The 25,131-nt window shown below is 41.7% G+C and overlaps 1 protein-coding gene and 1 long non-coding RNA gene across 5 annotated transcripts in view; one reads left to right on the forward strand and one right to left on the reverse strand.

Moving 5' to 3' along the window:
* The window catches only part of LOC130355421 (uncharacterized), a 72,774-nt gene extending 48,691 nt beyond the window's left edge, over positions 1-24,083 (forward strand). The window contains exons 2-3 of the long non-coding RNA XR_008888517.1: positions 23,151-23,211; positions 23,389-24,083. This is a non-coding gene — a long non-coding RNA (uncharacterized LOC130355421). The remainder of the gene's footprint in view (positions 1-23,150; positions 23,212-23,388) is intronic.
* Positions 1-25,131, reverse strand: part of KLF12 (KLF transcription factor 12) — a 247,079-nt gene that overhangs the window by 170,433 nt on the left and 51,515 nt on the right. The gene's annotated exons all lie outside the window — the stretch shown is intronic.

Consider the following 25,131-nt stretch of genomic DNA (forward strand, 5'->3'; position numbering starts at 1 on the left):
GAGGAGAGCAAAAAGCCCATCAGAAACACCCTCAAGATAGCTAGATGAAAGACGTACACAAACTCCAGTAACAAAATGGCAGAACATTTTTAACCCCTTAAAGGGGTACTCCCCTGGAAAACATTTTTTTTAATCAACTGGTGCCAGAAAGTTAAACAGATTTGTAAATTACTTCTCTTTAAAAATATTAACCCTTCCAGTACTTATCAGCTGCTGTATGATCCACAGGAAGTTATTTTCTTTTTAAATTTCCTTTCAGTCTGACGACAGTGCTATATGCGGACACCTCTATCCATTTTAGGAACAGTCCGGAGCAGAAGAAGTTTGCTATGGGGATTTGCTCCTACTCTGGATAGTTCCTAAAATGGACAGAGGTGTCAGCAGAGAGCACTGTGGTAAGACAAAATCAATTCAAAAAGAAAAGAACTTCCTGTGGATCATACCGCAGCTGATAAGTACTGGAAGGGTTAAGATTTTTAAATAGAAGTAATTTACAAATCTGTTTAACTTTCTGTCACCAGTTGATTTAAAAATAAAAAATAAATTCCAGTGGAGTACCCCATTAACCCCTTAAGGACTCAGCCCATTTGGACCTTAAGGACTAAGACAATTTTATTTTTATGCTTTCGTTTTTTCCTCCTCCCCTTCAAAAAATCATAACTCTTTTATATTTTTATCCACAGACTAGTATGAGGGCTTGTTTTTTGCGCGACCAGTTGTCCTTTGTAATGCCATCACTCACTTTATCATAAAATGTATGGCGCAACCAAAAAAATACTATTTGTGTGGGGAAATTAAAAAGAAAACCGCAATTTTGCAAATTTTGGAAGGTTTTGTTTTCAAGCTGTACAATTTATGGTAAAAATGACATGTGTTTTTTATTCTCTGGGTTAATACGATTAAAATGATACCCATGATTATACACTTTTCTATTACTGTTGCGCTTAAAAAAAATCGCAAACTTTTTAACCAAATTAGTACGTTTAAAATCCCCCTATTTTGAAGACCTATAACTTTTTCATTTTTCCGTATAAGCAGTAATATGAGGGCTAATTTTTTGCGCCGTGATCTGTACTTTTTATTAATACCATATTTGCTTATACAAAACTTATTATATATATTTTTTTTTTTGGAATAATATGTTATAATATAGCAGCATTTTTTTTATTTATTTTTTTACGTTCACGCCGTTCACCGTACGGGATCGTTTACATTTTATTTAAATAGTTCGGATATTTACGCACGCGGCGATACCAAATATGTATATAAAATAATTTTTTTACACTTTTTGGGAGTAAAATAGGGAAAATGGGACAATTTACGTTTTTTTGGGGAGGGGGTTTTTCAAATTTTTTTTACTTTCTTTTTTTACTTTTATTTTTACACTCTTATAGTCCCCATAGGGGACTATTTATAGCAACCATTCGATTGCTAATGCTGTTCAGTGCTATGTATAGGACAAAGCACTGATCAGCATTATCGGTCATCTTCTGCTCTGGTCTGCGGGAAGGCAGATCAGAGCAGAAGACTCCCGGAAGGCAGTGGAGGCAGGTGAGGGGAGCTCCGTCTGCCGTGCAGGATGATCGTCCTGTTAAGTGACCGCGATGCTGCAGATGCCGTGATCTGTATTGATCACGGGATCTGAGGGGTTAATGGCGGACATCCACGGGATCGCAGGTGTCCGCTATTACCGGCGGGTCCCTGGCTGCGTTTTTATCAGTACCACTTTTGATTATATTTTACTTTTTATAAATTTTTTATAAATTTTTTTTAATAAAATGTGACAAAAAAGCATCAATTTTGGACTTTCTTTTTTTTTTTTTTTTATTTTTTTTTTTACATTTACGGCGTTCCCCGTACGGGATAATTAACAATATATTTTGATAGTTCAGACTTTTAGACATGTGGCAATACCAAATATGTTTATTAATAATTTTTTTAACGCTAATTTTTGGGGGTAACATGGAAAAAAATGAAGATTTAAATTTTTATTGGAGGAGGGGATTTTTCAAATGTTTTAACCTTTTTTACTTTTTTTACTTTTTTTTTTTACACTATAATAGTCCATTGCTATTCAATACTGTTCAAGGCTATGCATAGGGCATAGCACTAATCAGTGTTATCGGCTATCTTCTGCTCTGGTCTGCTCAATCTCAGACCAGAGCAGAAGACCCCTGGAGACGGCCAGAGGCAGGTGAGGGGACCTCCGGCCGCAATGCTAGATGATCGGATCCCCGCGGCAGCACTGCGGCTGATCCGATCATCCATTTAAAGTACCGCACTGCCGCAGATGCCAAGATCTGTATTGATCACGGCATCTGAGTGGTTAATGGCAAACATCCGCACGATCGCGGATGTCCGCCATTACCGGCGGGTCCCTGGCTGCTGATAGCAGCTGGGACCAGCCACGCATGACGTGAGTACCAGTCCAGTGCTCACAGTCATGATGGAGCGTAAATGCACATCATTAAGCACCACTGCGTTAAGTACCACCGCACCATGATGTACTCGTTAAGGGGTAAATGAAGACTAAAAAGAAATTTGCTTAACTTTGCATTCAATGTGAAGTGAATAAATAAATAAAAAAAAACAAAGGTATTCAAGCAAATGAGCATTAGAGGCACTTAATGGCTAAGTTCACATACTCTGCCCACGTGGACTTACCTGCCCGCACGGGCGGAGCTTCAAGAGCACCTTAACGTCACTGCTGCCGCTACTTTACTTGCCCCGGCTGCGAGCAGGCTTGGAGAAGCAGAAACTGTGACATCAGCAAACCCCTGAAGCTCCGCCCACGCACCAAGCTTGCTACCTGAACGAGGATGAAAATAGGCCAATGGGACTACCGATAAGGGACAGGCAAGTATTGTTATCATCAGTGTCACTCACACTACACACCTATACCAACATCTTAGTGCAAGTGAAAATTTCCCTTTAAAAGAGTGTGCAGTTTATGTGCAGCCTAGTGCATGGAAAAATGGATTTACAAAGTAAGAGAATGTTTAGCATAGAATCATTGGTTAATAGAACATCATATGATCCTGTACAAAGCCGCATAATGTTACATCACTATAGAATATCACTATGGATTTCAACAATTGAGGTATTAGTTACCCGAATTAGTTACCTTTTGAGGTAACTATGGTGACCATAATTAAATCACTATGGATGCATTTTCACTGAACCCTTGCCCATGCGCAGGCCCCGAGGGGTTTAAAAGTGAGTCATGATGAGTAAAACATAATCTTGATGGTTAATATACTACATTTATTTTTACAGCTTTAGCCTCTTACCAAGGTTTAGCAGCTAGGTACCTAAGGTATCCTTAAATTTATTCCATGAATCTTACTTTATAGCCCTAATTTACTATTGTAATCCAAACCTGTTTTGTCGCACTGCGCCAGAAATTCTGTCTGCGCCAGAATTTTGCATGAGAATTTTAAAAAACACGGCCAACTCTACACTTTATTGACAAAATCCGGAAAAGGGGCATGGTCGTCTGGATAAGGGGGTGTGGTCCCGAAAAGGGGGCTTGTCCCCGACATTTTTGAAAAATCCCAACATATTTACTAAGGTCTCCACAAAAAATGTGGTGGATTTGAGCTGAGGAAAACCCTACAGATCAGAGCATGCGTAAAAAAAAAAAGCAAAACGTAGGGAAACAAAGTGCAAAATGTAGGGAAACCTTAGTAAATACGGTGGAAAAATATCTGTTGGGAAGAAAAATGGTCTTCTAACATCTACAGTAATGAGCTTACCCTCATTACATTATATATATTATCATAGTTAGGCAGAACATTGCCTCATTTAATCCTACACTAATAGACAAAGCAAATTATATGCTACTTATGCCTATATACTAAAGATCCCCACACCTCAATGTATAGTCTGCAGCAACTCTTCTTATGAGGAAATAATGTCAAACTGAGCTGAAACAAATAATAGGCAGATCAATAAGATGTGACAGGTTCTCAACTGAATGCTTGCCCTATGGTGACCTGTCACTGCCCTGTGCACAAAGAAGATTTAATGAATGGTCAGAGGCGCATCAGATAACTGGTGATTCATTCTGGATACCTGGATGTGCTAGGAATATAAAGCAGATCGGCCAAGAGACTCTCACTTAAAGCCGAGCAATTTTCAAATTACTTCATATCTCATTTGTAAATCATGTTGACCAAAGATTAAACTCAGAGTTTATTTGATGGGGCAGTCTAGATTTATATGATGTTAGGTTATCATCAATGGTTTCTAAGTGCTTACCGCATATACTCTAGTATAAGCCGACTCGAATATAAGCCAAGGACCCTTATTTCACCCCAAAAACCCAGGAAAAGTTATTGACTCGACTATAAGGCTAGGGTGGGAAATACATCATCCCCCCCTGTCATCATCCCCCCCTTCATCATTACCATGTCATCATCCCCCCTTCATCATCACTGCCTGTCATCAACCCCCCTTCATCATCCCCCTGTTATCATCCCCCCTTCATCATCACCGCCTGTCATCATCCCCCTGTCATCATCCCACACCCCTCCTTCATCATCACCGCCTGTCATCATCCACCTGTCATCATCCCACACACCCCCCTTCATCATCACCGCCTGTCATCATCCCCGTCATCATCCCACACCCCCCCCTTCATCATCACCATCTGTCATCATCCCACACACCCCCCCTCCCCTTCATCATCACTGCCTGTCAATGACAGTGGTCTTCAACCTGCGGACCTCCAGATGTTTCAAAACTACAACTCCCAGCATGCCCGGACCATCGGCTATCCGGGCATGCTGAGAGTTGTAGTATTGAAACATCTGGAGGTCCACAGGTTGAAGACCAATGCGGCCTTCGTCATCATCCAGGCCCCCCTCCCCACCCCCACCCCCTTTAGTTTTGTACTCACCTCCCCTCGGCGGTAAGGAAGGGTGAGCTGGTCCGGACCATCTGTGCTGCAGGGACCATCCAGTGGGGAGGGATAGTCGTTCCGGGCTGTCCATCTTCATCGGGGGGCCTCTTCTCCGTGCTTCGGGCCCGGAATAGTGACATTGCCTTGACGACCACGCACAGGGACGTTGCGCATGAACATCCCTGTGCATTTATGCGCATGACAAAGGCCGCAGTGGTCTTCAACCTGCAGACCTCCAGATGTTTCAAAACTACAACTCCCAGCATGCCGGACAGCTGATGACAACTATAAGCCGAGGGGGTGTTTTCAGCACGAAAAATCATGCTGAAAAACTCGTATATATACGATATATTTTTATGGGAGTAAGGGCACCTCTGATCTTCTAATATGCACCTGGTATGCATAAACATGGATATCTATAGAGAGAGTACATTTGTGCAGTTCTGTATTAACGGCTTAAAAGGAAGTTGAGTTTTGGCGCCATACTAAAGACTATGTTATGGGACTAAGTTATCTGCAATTCTCTCATTTAATATTTTCTTAATAACCCATCTTTATAATCAGGAGTGGTGCAGATAGTAATTCTGTGGGCACAAGATATGGTACAGAATATAGCAGCAGTTGCTTATAAACACATTTTCTTACTGTGCTTGTTAAAATTAATGTACAATTTGGAAATATTTTCCATTTACTCTATGCCACCCTCCATATTCCATTGGAAGAGATCTTAGTAAAAATAAGTGTTTTACTTGTTTTAGAATATGTTCCCAGGCAAAGAAAAGATAAACCAGAGAAGATATCTTTTGAACCAAGTTTAGTGATGCATACAAGGAATTATTTTATTAAAGTGGTATTCCGGAAGAAAAATTGATGTTTTTAAATCAACTGGTGCCAGAATATTGTAAAATAATGAAATTACTTCTATTTAAAATTCTTTTGCAGTACTTATCAGCTTCTGTATACTACAGAGAAAGTTGTGTAGTTCTTTCCAGTCTGACCACATTCCTCTCTGCTGCCACCTCTGTCTGTGTCAGGAACTGCCTTGAGCAGAAGAGGTTTGCTATGGAGATCTGTTCACGTACTGGGGAGTTCCGAACGCAGACAAAAGGTGGCAGCAGAGAGCACTGTGGTCAGACTGCAAAGAGCTACACAACTTTCTCTGTAGTATACAGCAGCTGATAAGTTCTACATGACTGCAGGAGATTTTTAAATAGAAGTAATTTACAAATCTGTGTAACTTTCTGGCACCAGTTGATTAAAAAATATTTTTCTTTCCTCCAGAGTCCCTTTCTAAGAAAATAATTCCTTGTATGCATCACTTATATGTTATTTTCTCCTGTTCATCAGCTTTTGTTATTCTGTTTTGTTTTCTTTATTTCTTGGAACAGATTCTAAAACACATTAAAAGGGAAACATTCTCCATTTAATAGTATAGGTACAGATGTACCATCAATGGGATCAGTGGGATTTCAGTATGCTTGGTCTTGGCCGGCAAAAGATGAAATATTCTGCACAAAGTTCATTTGAGCACAAATTTTTTCAGTGGATTTATGTTGGACTAGTCACTTTGAAAAAGTGGTCAAGGCATCACAGAAAAAAGAACCTGACCCCACAGCCTGGAAGATTTACAATACTTACTATAGAAAAAATCTACAATAGCTCTGAACTAGCATAGACTTGCATGTTTAGCACACACTGTAGTGGGAGATTCATTAAGAGGCCTCTTAATGAATATGCAGAAACCAATGGCAGTGGAATTTTACTGGAGACCGTTGTGTGCAACAAGTATATCTGCCATTGCAAAAAACTCTTAAATGCCATAGTGTCAAAATTTTCGAGCCGTAGAGCTCTGGGTACGAAGATGACCCCTGAATAATAAAACAAAACATCAAAATCAAGCTCTGCTGAGCTATGAACCCCTTTGGCTGTGATTGGAGGGGTGAGATTAGTGGCGTACCAACTCAGACTATGTGCACACTTGGTTGATCACCGCTAAAGGGACACAGCATTAAAGCACAACTGTCATGAAATCTGGGTGCAATAACCTGCACACAGCCTTTGTACTGTGTAGGTGGTGTGTACAATGTTTTTACCTAATATTTGCAGGCTTTCATGACCCCCAAAAATGCTTGATCAAAGCCACTGACAGTCGGATAGGCGTGGTACGCGTTTCCCCGCCGATGCCATGCCCACCCCTGTATGTCTTCTGTGTGATTGACACACAGGTCCCAGCGCATGCGCGCTTCAACTCATCTAACGTGCACGCCGCTGCGTGTCATCCAGGCAAGCGCTCGCTCCCCCAGCGAGCGCTAGCTCCCGCCGCCGTCTTCCTCCTCAGTGTGCCTGTGCAGTGCTAGGTGCAGAGAGCGCACTTCCTCTCTGCCCCTAATATCGCGAACTGTCCTGCTTGCGCGCCCTTCTCCACCAGAGAGAAGAAAGATGATAACGAGTATAAATAACCAGCCAAAAAGGTGAGCTGAAGGGCGCATGCGCTGGGACCTGTGTGTCAATCACACAGCGGTCCCAGTGCTGACATACATGGGGTGGGCATGGTGGTGGCGGGGCATCGTGTACCTCACGCCACACCTATCCGACCATCAGTGGCTTTGATCAAAATCATTTTTGGGGGTCATGAAAGCCTGCAAATATTAGGTAAAAACATTGTACACACCACCTGCACACAGAACAAAGGCTGTGTGCAGGTTATTGCACCCAGATTTCATGACAGTTGCGCTTTAAGCTGAGCACTTCTGCCCCTTATGTGTGAGCAATCAGACCCCCACCAATCAAATTTCTGACATATAACTATGACATGTAAAAAATGGCAGTGACATTTTAACCTCAGGAAAAAAATTCTTTCCTGACTGCAGGACAGCAAATTTGCTGAGACAGTCCATCCCTGTACTTTGTCTTCCTGAATTGAAAAGGAAGAATGCCCCCCTTCATTCATGTGACTTGGGTGCAACTATAAGGGGCAGCCGCTACTCCATATTATCATCTTACAATTGCTGCTCATTTAAACAAAAATTAAGCATACAAATACCCCAAACTGTGCACACTCCCTGGAACACCAATGTTGCCACTACTAATCATGTGTATTTATATTCACAGCAACAGAGGGTCCAATAATACATTGAGGAAGTAAGAGGAATTCACAGACCTGTTTCAGCAGTTTTTCTTTCTTTTATTCTAGTATTTGGTAAGCTTACAGCATGTTTAAAAACATTAGGAGCACAGAGTCATTGCACACACATCCATAGCTGATCCTGACGCTATGTTTCGGGGAGGATTCCCTTAATCATGTGCACAGGTGAGCACCTGGTGATGACTGAAATACCTGTTACAACATACCTTGGTACATAAAGGGTTAATCGGTTTCTGAGCTGAGCTGACATTCAAAATATACCAATAAATAGAAGTAAAAGGTAATATGAAAAAGTACAAACATAGAAAAACTCTCAAATTGCACATTTCATTTAAACCTTTCAGCTCCATCGTATCAAGTTCATTTATTCAATACACCTCCTTTTGCAGAAGATGACGTCTGTTCAAGTCCTCATTCACATTGACCGGTATTTCATCCAGAATAAGCCATCTCAAATCAGTAACATTATGTTTATGCTCTGCAAAGTATGTGCCATGAGGTCTCACCATGCTTACAGTCTTCATTGTTGTCTTTAATACAATACTTTCTTATCATACTTTTGTGTTCCGTGATACAGGTTTTAATTGTTCTACTCGTCTGTCCAATGTAAGCTTTGTCGCATGGGCATTTCAACATATAGACAACATTGTGACTCAAACAAGTGTGAAAACCTCTGAGTTTGATTTAAGTCCCCTTCATTGGGTGGTGGACACTGTCACCCCGCAGAATTACACTGCAGTTAATGCATCCCAAGCATGGAAAAGTTCCAATTTTTTTAGATGCCAAAAATGTCTGTCTCGTTTTTTTCTTCAAAGTAATATCACTACGGATCAATTTATTACCTATTAAAGGCCCTTTTCCATAAACATAGGATTCTCTTTAAACAAACCTCCATACTTGGGATTCGCCCCCAGCAGTCTCCAGTATTTGTTTTTGTTTTTTTGTTTTATTAATCTTGAATGCCTATAATAGGTGGATATATACATAGTGTGGTTTTTATTGCGTTTTTTCTTTTTTCCTTCTTTTTCCATCACAGACTCCCTAATTATGTTGGCCATTTTTTCTACTGCTTTTTCTAACCTCCGTACTACAGATTCCTTTAGCTCTAATTAGTTGGCTTTTTGGTAATCCTTTGAATGTGGTGGGAACATGAAAACTATTGTTATGCAGCATGTTGTTTCGGTCCATTGGTTTAGAATACAGTCTAGTTTCAAACCCATTTGTTGTTCTCTCCATTTCTGCATCTACTGTATTGTGGTCTCATGGTAATTTAATGTAAACTTGATCGTCTCATGTTTAGTGTTTAATATGGACACGAAATCAAGCAGATATTTTTTATCACCTGTTCATAACATGAACACGTCGTCCACGTAGCAAAGTCACATGAATGACATGTCCATGCCCATTTCGCCATATGCTATGGACTTCATACTGTGCCATAAAGGCATTAGCCAGACTCGGTGCCACCGATGCGCCTATCGATGTACCAAGGGCTTGAAGAAAAAATTCCTCCCTTGAACCTAAAGTAATTTTTACTTAACACAAAATCTAACAAATGCATTCAAAAATGTATCTTTTGATTGCTCAACGTGGCGGTTCTTGACAGAAGGTTCCTAACACATGACATGCCTTCAATTTGAGGTATGTTAGTGTATAAACTCTGCACATCTAGTGTGCAGAGAAAAGACACATTCTCAACATTAAGTTGTTCCAACCTAGACAAAAAATTGCCTGTGTGTTTAAGACATCTGGGCAATTTTCTGATCTCGACCTGGAGGTAACTGTCCACAAGGATCGCAAGCGGGTGCAACAGGGAGCCCTTTCCAGAAACGATCAGGCGCCTTGGAGGCCGGTTGCGATCCTTGTGCACTTTAGGCAATAGATACAGAACTGGGACCCTAGGACATTTGGTAATCAAGGATTTTTCTGATTTTTCAGATATAAAACCTTCAAGTACATTTTGCTGAATATACATAAACGTCTTTTTTGATAACATAAGTGGGATTTTTTTAAGTGGTACATATACAGTTGTATCACATAGCTGGTGATACGCCTCCTCTACATACCGTATATCCCGGCGTATAAGACGACTTTTTAACCCCGAATTTTCTTCTGAAAAGTCGGGGGTCGTCTTATACACCAGGTATTGAGGTCCGGGATAGGAAAACCTCTGATTATCTGCCCAGGCCGGCTCCCGTGTGTTGCTGCAGGCGGGGGCCGGCCAGAGCAAGTAAAAAAAACTAATACTGTATACTAAAAACCAGGGTGCCTCCAGCTGTTGTGAAACTACAACTCCCAGCAAGGCAAAGGCTGTCCGGGCATGCTGGGAGTTGTAGTTTTACAACAGCTGGAGGCCCCCTGGTTTTTAGTATACAGTATTAGTTTTTAGCTGCTCTGGCCGTCCCCCGGCCTGCAGCCACATACGGGAGCCGGCCTGGGCAGATAATCATAGGTATTCCTATGCCGGACATCCCTGTGTCCCGAAAAATCTTTACGGGAGAAGGATGTCCGCCGGTTACTTACCATTCCACGGCGGCACGTGTCCTCCTGCGGTCCGGTCCTCCTTCGTCAGTGACGTCACGTGCCTACAACCATAGAGGCTGAGGAGCGCAGGACCAGGAGGACCACAGGAGGACGCGCGCCGACAGGGGCCTGGTGAGTGACCGGCCGTGCTATCTTAAGTGATCCGATCACCGCTCCCCGGTCCATACACCTACTGCTATGGTGCATAGGTCATAGCAGTAGATGGTGACCCGGGCCAGAGGAGCGGTGATCGGAACACTGTGGGGGCAGACCAGTACAGACATACAGCCTGCAGCCATACACTGTATATGGCTGGAAGCTGTATGTCTGTTGGGGGAGCTGCCAATCTAATGTGGGGGGAGCTGCCTACTTTTGTGGGGGAACTGCTGACCTAATGTAGGGGGAGCTGCCTACAAATGTGGGGAGCTGCCACTAATGTGGGGATGCTGCTACTAATGTGGGGTAACTGCTGACCTAATGTGGGGTAACTCCTGACCAATTGTGGGGGAGCTGCTTACTATTGTGGGGGAACTGCAGACCTAATGTGGGGGAGCTGGCAATCTAATGTGGGGGAACTGGCAACCTAATGTGGGGGAACTGGCAACCTAAAGTGGGGGAACTGGCAACTTAATGTGGGGGAACTGCAAACTTAATGTGGGGGGAACTATACTGCCTACCTAATGTGGGGGGAACTATACTGCCTACCTAATGTGGGGGGAACTATACTGCCTACCTAATGTGGGGGGAACTATACTGCCTATCTAATGTGGGGGAACATGATGCCTACCTAATGTGGGGGGAACTACAAGGTACCGTACATCGCGGTAGGAGGGGTAGTCTTATATGCCGAGTATATCCCAAACTCTATATTTTAACTGTAAAAGTTGGGGGTCGTCTTATACGCCAAGTCGTCTTATACGCCAGCATATACGGTAATCGGTTTTATTCATGACGACTATGGCCCCTCCCTTGTCAGCTTTCTTTATGACAAGGGAGGGGTCATTTGCCAAAGTGTCTAATGCCTGTTTTTCTGACTTAGTATGTTAAATTGGGCATGTGATATACTAGACAATTTTTCTTCTAATTCACAAAGAACACATTGTGAGAACACCTTCAAACTCTCATTTTGCACCTCCGGATCAAGAGGAGGATTTACGTAATGCCTCCATAATTTCATTCAAGGCATAATTACTAGAGCGACTTACATCATATAGATACATTTTCATCCGAATATTAAGGCAAAACTTATAGATTTCCACCTTTGCATCAAACATTTCCTAAAAAATTGGGCACATAATTCAGTCCCTTGTTCGTTTTTCGTATCAGCAGAACACAATCCGATATATTAAAGGGTCACTCTCATTAACACTAATTTTTGATATTGCACTCCTTATGGTAAATGAAAAATATTTCTAATATACTTTGTTTAAAAAAATGAAGTTTTCTATGTTTTATTTGTGCTTAAAAAAGCTCAAGAGCACATTTTCCCCCAACTCATACACAGACTTTGGACCAAAGTCCGAACACAGTAAGTGCTGCCTGGAGTGCTGGGGGGGGGGGGGGGGGTCCAGCCAACAGCATATGGTAGTTATGTGTAAGAGGGGCTATGATTGGATAAGGCTGGACACACACCCTCAGCACTCCAGTTTGCACTTTCTGTGTTTGGGCTTCGGTCCAAAGTCTGTGAATGAGATGGGGGAAAATGTGCTCTTGAGCTTTTTTAAGCACAAATAAAACATAGAAAACTTCGTTTTTTTTAAACAAAGTATATTAGAAATATTTTTCATTTACAATAAGGAGTGCAATAGCAAAAATTTGTTTTAATGAGAGTTACCCTTTTAATCATAAGATCCTCCTTTACTTATGTCCTTTCTTTTTCTTTGATGTTTCCTCTTTTTCTGAATGTGACGTGTTTTCCGACTCTGTGGTTTCCACTGAGTCTTTTTTTCTTTGTACGGTTTTCTCATTTTTCCTTTCCCTAAAAAACGTGGTCCTTAATGTCCGGAACGTAGCTTTATATAATCGGAGTCCTGTGTATGTTCATCAGAACTGGATGCTTCAGTGGCTGAATTATGGTCTGGAATTCCTCTTACCCTACAGTTACATATCTGGCAATGTTCCTCCACCCATGTGTAGATGCGATTATGGAGGTAATCCCTCATGTTGCGTTCAGACTTTTGGATTTTCCCTTGTAATGTGTTCGTCTTTATTGTATTCATGGTGGCTGTTATTTCACTTTTATACAGGGCATAAATGAATATACATATGAATGCTAAGCGCAGCACAGAAACCGATTAACCCTTTATGTACCAAGGTATGTTGTAACAGGTATTTAAGTCATCACCAGGTGCTCACCTGTGCGCATGATTAAGGGGATCCTCGACGAAACATAGCATCAGGATCGGCTATGAACGTGTGTGCAATGACTCCATGTTCCTAATGTTTTAAACATGCTTTAAGCTTACCAAAAGCAAGAATAAAAGAAAGAAAAACTGCTGAAACAGGTCTGTGAATTCTTCTTACTTACTTAATGTATTTTTGAACCCTCTGTTGCTGTGAATACAAGTGCATGATCCGGAGGCATATGGTGGAACGCCGTAAACAAAGTGTTATAGACTTTTCCATTAAGTGGATTTAGTCTGGACTGCCATATCCATTTTTGAGCCACCACTAACGAAACATGGGCAAATAGTCCACACACAACTTGGTATAGTCACTGGTACAAGTCAGCTGCAACAAGTCAAACTAATTTAAGACATAGGTAGGTTGCAAGGGTAATACTACTTTTCCAGAGTTAACCCAAAGGGAGGTCACTTTATTAATCATGCACATCATCTATCACTTTATGACGTGTGGTTAGGAAATATAATGGGACATAACTCCAATTAACCAGAGGTTAAGAAATAATATGGAACATATTATGGAACATAACTCCAACTAACCAGAAGTTAGGAAACATCATGGGACAGAACTCCAAGGCAGTCCCATTTACAAAAAATAGAGTGTCAGTTCAAATACTAGACTGACCTACATGACTTGACTGAAAAGATCAAAGGGATTTAGAGAAGTCTTCTCCCACCCCACCAGCAATCATAGACATATCCTCTATCTTGTGCCTATCCCCTAAAAATGCCTGAATTTATTACATAATACCACATGAAAAAAATGCTAATGTAATATGACAAGGAGATACCAGTTTCGAAAAACTGTTCTCTAGGATAGCAAAATGCCATAGGCAAAATGATGTATCAATGAACTATTGTGCATTTGTGTTCTGGTTTAAACAAATATCAAAGGCCACACACTTGTATACTTATTAACTTGTCACCATCAAGCTGAAACAATGCCAAGACAGACATATATACCAATAGGTTACCTGTGATAGGCATCGCTTTAACGCAGGGGAAACCCCCTCTATCCTTAGAGAGTGGGACATGTACACCCCACTGTGTATTTCAGGATTCCCAGCTTTTTAAGGGGGAAGGGGGGGGGGGAATCTATTTATTGTCTTATTTAAATAAGAATAGAATTTTTGCCAATTCAAATCATTGGGGAATACTTGTTAGTTCCATTCTACATAAAGTGTAGTCAGCTGTTTATATGTAGATTAATCATGCAAATGCAGTACACACCACCGCACATCCGAGGCAGATGTCAGACAGCACATCACCTGATCTAAAAATAAGTCAAATTATTCATAAGCATAGAAATGGCCAAAGCGAAAGGTGAGAAATAACAACTCTATACACCAATGACGCAAAGGCTAACATTGTCTTTTGGGGTGATGTCATACTCTTTTTTCTGGAGAAAAAAAATACAGCTTTTGTAGGCTTTTTTAATTCAGTAATTTCAAAAGAAACAAGAAATATAAGGGAAGGACTTCAACTTTTTTTTGCTGGCTCCACATTTGGCTTTAACTTAAAAATAGAAAATACTGTATGTGAATGTGAATGAGAGCTGGCTTGCAGTAACCCAGCTTGGCCACTACACAACTAATGGAGCTGTCTGCCTCTGGCTCTGTTCTCTTTATTTGCAGTGGTGAAAGGGGTACTCCGCTGCTCAGCGTTTGGAACAAACTGTTCCGAAAGCTGGAGCCAGCGCTAGGAGCTTGTGACGTCACAGTCCCGCCCCTTATGACATCACGCCCCGGCCCCTCAATGCAAATCTATGGGAGGGGGCGTAACAGCCTTGTTTAAAAAATACACTATATTATATATATATATACATATATAAATTTTAAACATTTAAAATTACTGAGTATAGTACAGGTATTAATTACATAGTTACATAGTTCATAAGATTTAAAAAAAACATCAAGTTCAACCTATACTCCTATTGTGTCCCTACTATGTATAATCTGTAATGTTACAGCAGATGATTGTACTCTGAACTTAATATTTTGTTGCACAACCTTTTGAAGCAGTCACTGCAAACAACTGATTTCTGTAATTCTCCATGAGTCTTCTGCACTTGTGTACAGGTATCTTGGCCCACTTCTGAAAAGATTCAGCTGTCTCCGGTGTGAAGGGGTCTTCTCCAGACTGCATGTTTCAGCTGCTTTCATAGATGTTCAGTAGGATTCAGATTAGGGCTCATAGAGGACACTTCAGAATAGTCCAATATTTTAGCTTTTAGACGTTTTTAGCTGTGTTTTGGGTCATTATTCGGTCGAAGGACCCATGACCTGTGACTGAGACCAAGCTGCATGACACTAGGCAGAATGCATCGATAGTCTTGAAGTGTAATTTAAAAAGAAAAAAGTGTACTAGCACCATATTTATCACAAGCCATGCAGCCATTGATGACATCTAGCATACATATACATTACCACCACACAAAAGTGTGGAAAATTGTTCTCCTACACCACCTTTAATAAATCCCCCATGGAGTTTTTTTCTAAAGGCATTTTTCCAATACTCAGCTCTTACTTTTGCCTAATTTTTGCTCATTTGTTTATTACTTGTCAAGTTACTTTATCAATTGCAAAGAGGTATGGACTATTCAGGAGCTAAAAAAGTATATTGGAAAGGTACTGGAGGTCAGTGTTGTTGCAGAGTAAACTGATTTTGCTTGCACTGTACTACAGGGAACATCAGGAAGAGAGAAGAAACTTTGAAGTGCCTAAAGGGAAGTATGTAACATTACACTACACAGCTAAAAACAGAGGCAAGAGGAAGCTCCCAAATGATCATGGCATACCTCTCAGCCTCATATATTTCCTGACTAGGGGAGACTCTTCTGTTAATCCCTGTCACATGAAGTTTCCGGATGCAGAGGAACAGTCTAATGCTGGCACATCTAGGTCACTACAAAGGTCCTTGCAGTTGGTACACTAGTATTTTATTTGACCTTTCCTAAATAGAATTATACCCCATTGGCTGTAACATCTCAGTAAAGTAGATTAAACTGTACTTGAGATAACCACTGTGAACAGTGCAGCATGCAAAGCTTTCCTATGCATTAACATATATGTGATATTAATAGAAAATAGCATTAAAAGACTTTTACATTGGCCCTTTCCTTCTTTTGTATACCTAATAAAGTCAAAAGTTACAGTCCTAACTGCACAGTCTATAATACCAACATATATATATATATATATATATATATATATATATATATATATATATATACTGCAGAATCTTCAAATAAAGAAATAATAAGTTTTTACCTGCAACCAACCTAATGCCGGACCTTGTTCTTTTCTTTACAAGTCAGTAGCCGGAGGCGGTACCGGCCGGTCTGCGGCACAGGTGGTGAGGTAGGCGTGCACAGGGTGAGCGACTCACAATCCAGCCTTCTGATATATATATATATATATACACACACACATATATATACACATACACACACACATACACATGCTAAAAATGTAAAACGCACTCAGCTTGTTTTAAAAGTATTTTCTTTGCCAATGGCTGTAATTCAGAGAGCACTAAAATATACAAACTGGATGACAATGAGGTAACCTTTTTAATGTCTGGAGGGCGACTGAACAGAGTATAGATTATAAAATAAAACAGGAAGGTTATATTGAAGGGGTAGTCCGCCTCTAGACATCTTTGGATAGGGGATAAGATGTCTGATCGCGGGAGTCCCGCCGCTGGAGACCCCCGTGATCTCTCTGCTGCACCCGGCATTCATTTAGAGCTTCGGGTGCAGCGCCGGAGTCTCGTGACATCACGGCCGCGCCCCACTCATGATGTCACTGTCACGCCCCCTCCATGCAAGTCTATGGAAGGGGGCGTGACATATGTCACGCTTCCTCCCATAGACTTGCATCAAGGGGGCGTGACCGTGACATCACGAGCCTCCGCCCTGCATCGCCAGTCATCCAGCACGGAGCTAAGTTTGCTTCATGCACTGGATGTCTTGGGTGCCGCAGCCGAGATCACAGAGTCCCCAGCAGCGGGACCCCCACGATCAAACATTTTATCCCCTATTCTTTGGATGGGGAATTAGGTGTATAGGGGCAGAGTAGGGCTTCCATCTACGTGAGATGTATTGCATATCTTGTGAATATGCCATAAATGTCCCATATCGGAATTACCGATTTATTGTATGCTGTAAAACAAATGCATTGTATGGGTTACTGCGCCTTGTATTCATACTGTAACAGCATCATCTAGAGGCTGTTTGCATACACTGTAAGTCTATATACAATACCCTTTTTGACCTTTTTCAGCTACCATATCTATAGCCTATGACCCTTATGACATCATCAGCTCAGCCTATAGCAGCAAATCACTGGCAAACAAGGACTTGTTAGTTCCTCTTAGCTATCATAGACCAAAATGTACCCAAAAAGAAATAGCTAAAATATATCAAATCTTTACGAACAACAAGTCTCTAAAATTGAATACAAAACATTTAAATCACTAGATATCCGGAGTAAGACGACTCCTCTTAGGAGACCTTACATGGGGATGATACCCCCCTCACCGATCAGGGACAATCCCCTACAAAAAACCTAAAACCCAATGCGTTTCCCCGTATCACAGATAATATTACGGTTCATCAGGGGTTTGTACAAAATTGCTAATTAGAGTGTGGTAGGGACTAGATATTACAATTCATTCCATTCTGTATAATAGACAAACATGGCAACAAATAATAGCAACAAAACATAAGAGGACATAGGGTTGTTCCTTATGATGTAAATCCCCAAAGATGAATTATAACATCAGTGTAGCATCTAAGGATCTGGTAGATGACTTCAAAGGATGTTGTCCGTTCCTTATGACAGAGTGACGGTACGGTATCAGTCCACCTTACAGATTGGAACTGATACATTAGATACACATGTCTTTATTGTCATAAGTGGCCTCCATCAGCTCCATATTTACTATGTCCAAATTATTCTGGAGATAGAAGTCTCAGATCTCGCACAGATCAGCCCAAATGTAGATAATTCAGATCAATCAAGGAATTAAGACTCTCTCTCAAGTATAGATCTTTTATCTTATCACAGATCCATATGCAGTATGCTGTAAATTCAATACTGTAACTCTATGGCCTTATATATAAACCGCCTCACTAGGCTAGATATCCTTTAGGACAGAACCTCTAAAAACCTCGGATAATGATTAATCCAATAGCACTAAGATCCAGTTCCATTCTACCGTTAAGTTGCTTTCACACCTCCACACTCTTTCGGGCACATCAGATGACCACTCCAGTCCCGGATTCCTGCTAGTGGTCAGCCTATAGCAGCCATCTTCTTCACTTTACATCCAATATTCTCAACTGCAGAGCCAGCAGGATCCACAATCATCCTTTCCCTTCATGCTTACAGTACATTCAAACAAGAATCCAGCACTGTAGATTCCATAGAGACTACTCTGGTAACTACAGCATTTTATATCTGTATGTGCATGTGTCTATTCCTATCAATGGTCATCATTTCTCATAGACGTGTTAGGTTGCATTCACACTATGTTTGGGGCATACATCAGCCAGTGGGAGAATCTGAAAAATGGTTGTCGCTGTTTTTTTGTTAGACCAGTGCTGTATCCCATTCATTTCAATAAGCCAGATGGTGCCACCTAGTAATTCCAAAATTAATAAATGGATACTGTCCGAAAAACACAGAGAGCACAGATACAGCAGGTATACGGCGGCAACCAGTTTTTAAATTAATCCTCTGGATCCAGCTGCTGTATGCCCCAAACAAGGTGTGAATGCAACCTTACATGCAACTTATATTGCATGTCTATGTCTGCATTGTTTTGTATAGTAATACGTTATAATGCTTTGCCACATTTTAGTATACATTAGTAAATGATCTTTCTGTTTCTAAGTTTCACCCTATCCTTGCAATAAAAGTTAAAGTTGGATGGTGCTATTTTGTCAATGAACTGTTGGGAGGGAGTTTAGCTGCCTGTCAGCTTATGTCGCCTCACACATGAGGAGGACAGAACATTCTGCTTTTTTGTAGCTGGTAGGCGATGGATCAGCCTTATTGACCTGAACAAGCAATACCAGCTGCAATACCAGCTTGAAAGAAAATCTCACAACTCTTAAAAGGGGTACTACAGTGGATTTTTTTTTTTTAATCAACTGGTGCCAGAAAGTTTAACAGATTTGTATATTACTTCTATTAAAAAATCTTAAACCTTTCACTACGTATCAGCTGCTGTATGCTCCAGAGGAAGTTATTTTCTTTTAGAATTTCCTTTCTGCCTGATCATAAGTGCTCTCTGCTGACACCTCTGTCCATGTCAGGAACTGTCTAGAGCAGGAGAGGTTTTCTATGGGGATTTGCTCCTACTCTGGACAGTTCCTGACATGGACAGAGGTGTCAGCAGAGAGCACTGTGGTCAGACAGAAAAGGAATTAAAAAAAGAAAAGAACTTCCTCTGTAGCATACAGCAGCTGATAAGTACTGGAAGGATTAGGATTTTTAAATGAAGTAATTTACAAATCTGTTTAACTTTCTGGCACCAGTTGATTTAAAAAGAAATTTCCACTGGAAAGTTATTCCCTTTACCCAGGCATATATAGGGAGATTTATCAAAACCTGTGCAGAGGAAAACTTGTCCAGTTGCCCATAGAAACCAATCAGCTCGCTTCTTTCATTCTGCAGAGGCCTTGTTAAAAATGAAAGAAGCAATCTGATTGGTTGCTATGGGCAACTTTTCCTCTGGACAGGTTTTGATAAATCTCCCCCATACTGTACATAAAGCACATAGATACAGCAGATAGATAGATATATATATAGATAGATATATAGATATATGGATAGATGGATAGATTTTGAAGCAACTGTTAAAAGCATAATATAAAAGGCTATAATCTGGATCATATCAAAAGAGGAATATGTTATTCTGAGAGGACCCCCACTTGAGAAGACTGAGCTGGCATTATACAGAGTGTTCCGCTACTCAAAACGAAAGCAGCCATGGAATTTTAACTTGAGACTTGCGGTTATTTGACTTCTTGTAAACAAAGCAACTTCCTGTCCCTATATTCTCATTGCTCAGTCACTTCTCATCATGACATGCTGCCATGACCCCTGAATGCACTCGCATGCTCTTGGCCTGTAATAGTGTCTAGAAGTGATAACTCTTCTTCTGTTATGAGGCAGTCTACACCCCCTCCTTCATATGAATGTGATTCTCACCAGACACGCTTCCTTTACAGCACCAGCTTAACTTTACATTTTGTAACAACCACTCTCTGAAAAATGAATTGTATGTAGAGCAGTGATGTGTACAGAACTGAATTAAGTTTCCTACTCTGTTTCATATTATCTTATCAGATACCCCATTGTGTCTGCCTTGAGGCAACAAGTCAAAACCACTCATGAAAGGCTAAACTATGTATACACTTAATAAAGATGGCGGAATGCAAATAATCTCAGTTATCGGCACTCATTTGTCATTACAAGGCTCGATCAATCATACGGCCCTATAAATTTAACACTGTAGGCTTCACATCACCTGTTTACACAGGGGAGCAGTCAACAGCGATGATTTCAATGGGCACACAAAAGAACAAACCGACATCAGCCAAGAAAAGGAAGTCTGCTTATAGGCTAAATTATGTGACGATAATTGGAAAAACTGATCCTAGAAATGCTTATTTGCTCAATAATGTGCCGTGTAAAAGGGCATTAATTCTTACCCACACTGTACTATCTTGAAGAGATCTATACTATTGTTTATCTTCCCGATTCATGATTTTAAGTCCCACAAGTACAGTCATGAAAATGTAATTATCCCCAACAATGTAGATCTACCATATATACTCGAGTATAAGCAGATTTTTCGTGCTGAAAATGCCCCCCTCGGCTTATACTCGAGTGAACAAAAAAATATATATATCGCTTTAGGCATTCCGGTGGGGAGGATGAGCTGGTCCGGGCCGTCCATCTTCACCGGGAGGCCTTCTTCTCTGCTCCGGGCCGTACCTGGACTAGTGATGCTGCATTGACACTGCCGCGCAAGGATGTCCATGCTGGGCAGACATATGACGTCAGGGGAGCCCTGCGCAAAGACAACTGCTGCGCACGGACGTCCCTGCGTGGTGGCGTCAATGCAGTGTCACTAGTCCGAGGATGGCCCGAAGCAGAGAAGAAGGCCTCCTGGTGAAGATGGATGGCCCGTACCGGCTCACCCTCCCACCGGAATGCGGACGGTCCCTGCAGTGAAGAAGGACGGCCCGGCTCACCCTCCCTGGACAGTCCCTGCAGTGAAGATGGAAGGCCCGGCTCACCCTCCCTGGACGGTCCCTGCAGCTACTAGAGCAACAACTGGGGGGGGGGGGTGGTGAGAAGAAAATGAAAGGGGGGGTCTGGATGATGACAGGGGGTCATATGGACGGGGGGGATATTGACAGGGGGGTCTGGATGATTACAGGGGGTCATATGGACAGGGGGGATATTGACAGGGGGGTCTGGATGATGACAGGGGGGATATTGACAGGGGGTCATATGGACAGGGGGGTCTGGATGATTACAGGGGTGGCGGGATGATGGATGATGACAGGGGAGGGGGATGATGTATTTCCCACCCTAGGCTTATATTCGAGTCAATAAGTTTTCCTAGGTTTTTGTGGTGAAATTAGGACCCTTGGCTTATATTCGGAACGGCTAATACTCGAGTATATACGGTATGTTATATGCCCTTCAGTGTCTACAAAAAGCTGGAAAAAAACTAAAACAACAACAACAAAAGAACAGATTGTCAGCAGGAAAAAAAGAACTTGTCCATCTAACCTCCACTTTTTCCATTTTTTGTTTGTACTCAAGATAGGTATATAAATCCATGGGCATTTTGCTGAAAGTCATGGCTGGCTTTGATCCAGCTTTTGCTACCTATGTAAAAATCCAACAAAACTCTGAAAACCCATTAAAAAAGTCGGACTACTGTACAGATGACTATTATGACCAGTTTACACACTGAGGATAGTTAAAGGGGTACTCCACCACTGGACATTTTATCCCCTATCCAAGGTTAGGGATAAGATAACTGATCGCGGGGAACCCGCCGCGATCTCTCCTGCAGCCCCTAGTCATCTGCAGAACGGAGCCGAAGCTTTCTCCGTGCATAATGACTCACTATACAGAGGGCCGGCGGTATGTGACATCACGCCCCCCCCCCCCCCCCATAGACTTACATTAAGGGGGTGTCACGAACCGCCGGCCCCTGTATCATGAGTCATCAGGCACGGAGCAAGCTTCGGCTGCGAGTTGCAGATGACTAGGGGCTGCAGGAGGGATAAGATGTCTAGGGGTGGAGTACCCCTTTAAGGTGCTCAGCAAGAAATAGTGCAAACCTCCAGAAAAAAGAAGGAGATGCGGCACTCACCAGTGTGCAGAAATTTTTACTTTATAACAATAAAGTGCAAACAAGTATGGTGGTCCCGCAGAACAGACTCTGTGTGCAGGTGACAGCTCAAGTGCATACTGCACACTTCCTCAGACCTAACTACTTTATTATAATAAAAGCAAGAAGATTTCTGCACAGTAATGTGGCCTTTGTGATGGAATAACACAGAAAACATTGAATAAAACAGTAAAACAAAAAATAAATTCAGGCAATTTCTGATGTCACAGAGTGCTCCATTAACATCACTGATAAAGTCAGTAGGTCAGCTAAGGCGGGTCACCACCATGGCCAGTAAAAGGCTGAGCGAGCAGTTCCTACAGGGTCAAAACACTATCAGAAGCAGAGAAAAGAAGCTGAAAGAATAGGGGACTGTGAGTTGTCAGCAGTAAAGGAATTAGGGAAAGTGAGTATGCTTTATTTTTATAGAATCCAGAATAACACAGGACATCTTCAGAGGTCTAGTAGAGTCCATGCCTCAAATGGTCAGATCAGTTTTGGAGGCACAGTGGGGACCTACACAATATTATGCAGGCGGGTTTAATGTTATGGTTGGTGGGTATGTCTATATACAAATTATATTGATAGAAACAAAAAAACTAAATAGCTATAAGCTGCCTTTTTGATTTCATGCACAATGCTATATGGGTCCATCTGCAGTTACCGTAACTATATTCAACCATGTGTAAAGTGTTCTGGCTCAGTGCTTTAGATTATCTATTAAAACTGCTCTTTACAACCTTTGTTCCAGTTCACTGTCAGACTTTCCTGGACGTGTCAGCACATCAGCAGATTGCTTGAAGTGATAAAAGGTAAATATGCTGGCACTCCAAACCAGCACAGGATTGCTCCCAGTGAATCCTCATTTTATTTTAGTACATGGCTGAGCTGTCATCTAGTCTTCAAAGCATCGTAGGAACAGTGGGCCATTTTAATGTATATATGTAATGAAATGCATTTACAGTACATCTTGTATACATACCTATTAGAATGAATGCTACGTTAACAAGCAGGAGGAATTCAGGTAATAGAGGACAGCAGATGGATGGACATCACAACAGCCCCTCTCTTTACTCTATTGAACAAATACAGGTATCATAAATACCATATTCCAATGATTGTGAATTGATTGTAAAAGGAAAATATTTACATATATAATAAAGAGTGTAAAAAGTCTTTAATTTATAACAAATAGTGCCAAAGGTCGAAAGCATAACCTGGGGGTTAGCTGCACATGCATGGAGAATTAGATACTAATGGAGGGACCCCAACAAGGTACTCTTTCCAGTTGAGGGTATTTAGATGCATTGTAGTCACCTGAATGGGACTGCTCATGAGGAAGTGGGGAATGCCAGTTCTATGCCTCGGTCATTGAGAAGGCTATAAGGAAAGAGCTCTACAGTGATGTAATGAGTTAAATTCTTATAGTAAAGTATGGTGGCACTATAGGGCTGTTTAGAAGCACTGAGTACACTGTGGTGGCACAAGCACCAACAGCTTCTTTTAAACAGATTTTGCTCACTGCAAAGGAGGGAACATGAATGAGCAGTCTGGAATCCATTAGCAAATATATCTCTAATGTATTGCTTTTGTAGATCTGTAAAAAATGTAAAACAGATGTTTGAGAACAATTTATATCCCTGTTTTCTTGCTGGGTACACAGGTACTCTGCTTTACTCATGAGGCCTCACTGTAGGTTGGTGAAACTCTTCAGGACCACAGTAATTGTTGCCCAAATGATCACCATAAGATATAGATACATTGTTATAATAAAGAGATTTCAGTTTGGTAGAGTTTTTATTATGTTAATTCAGTTCAAATATCTGTGATTGTTCCCTGTTTTTAAGAGATGCTTTTATTTTTAGGTATATTGCTATAAAGATACGTTGGTCTCAGAGTGAACAATGTAAAACATAGGAAACATTCTTCTAGTTATTCAGATATCACTGTTTTTGTTGTTTTTCCTTAAAGAAGTATCATGAAAAAAATGTATCCCCTATCCAAAGGATAGGGGATAAGTTTTAGATTGAGGGGGTTCCGAGAGCTGGGGCCTCCCGCGATCTCCTGTTTGGAGCTCCGGCTCTACTTCACAGTGGAGCGTCACGACCCCCGCCCGAAGCTGGGGCCGCCACACCCCCTCTATATAGCCCTATGGAAGAGCTGAAGATTGTCGAACGGCTCTCCCATAGAGCTATATGGAGTGGGCGTGACAGCCCCTGCTACGGGCGGGGTCGTGAAGCGCTGCTGTGAATGGGATACTTTCACCCCTTAAGGACTTGCACTGTAAATGTATGGCGCTGTTGAGTGTTACTGAGAGCACAGCGGCGCACATTTACGGCGCTGTGTTCCTGGGATCCCCGCATCTCCGGATGCAGTGATCAATCAGAGATGGATGCTATTATCTAACAGAATTCATCCCAGCATATCTGACAGTCGAATTACGGCTTTTCCGGGCCAGTTGGGTCACTGGTGACCCGGAAAATAAGGTTTATTGGTACTGTCCAAGACAGCACCAATCACCCTTGCCCAGCAGGAGTGGGGTGCCAGACAAATCACGGCAACTACTGGGCAGTGCCACTGACTACACCCACTCTGCCCCTAGTCCAGAGGTCGAGAGCAGGTGCCTGTCAGTGCCTGGCAGCACCTACTGGATAGTCGGCGCGGGCCTGGGACTTTTCTTTTTCATAAGGGGTGAAAGGAGCAAAGCCCCGCAAAATTCATGACACAATTTC

This window comes from Hyla sarda, chromosome 2 (assembly GCF_029499605.1).
Source record: "Hyla sarda isolate aHylSar1 chromosome 2, aHylSar1.hap1, whole genome shotgun sequence".
NCBI classification, from domain to species: Eukaryota; Metazoa; Chordata; class Amphibia; order Anura; family Hylidae; genus Hyla; species Hyla sarda.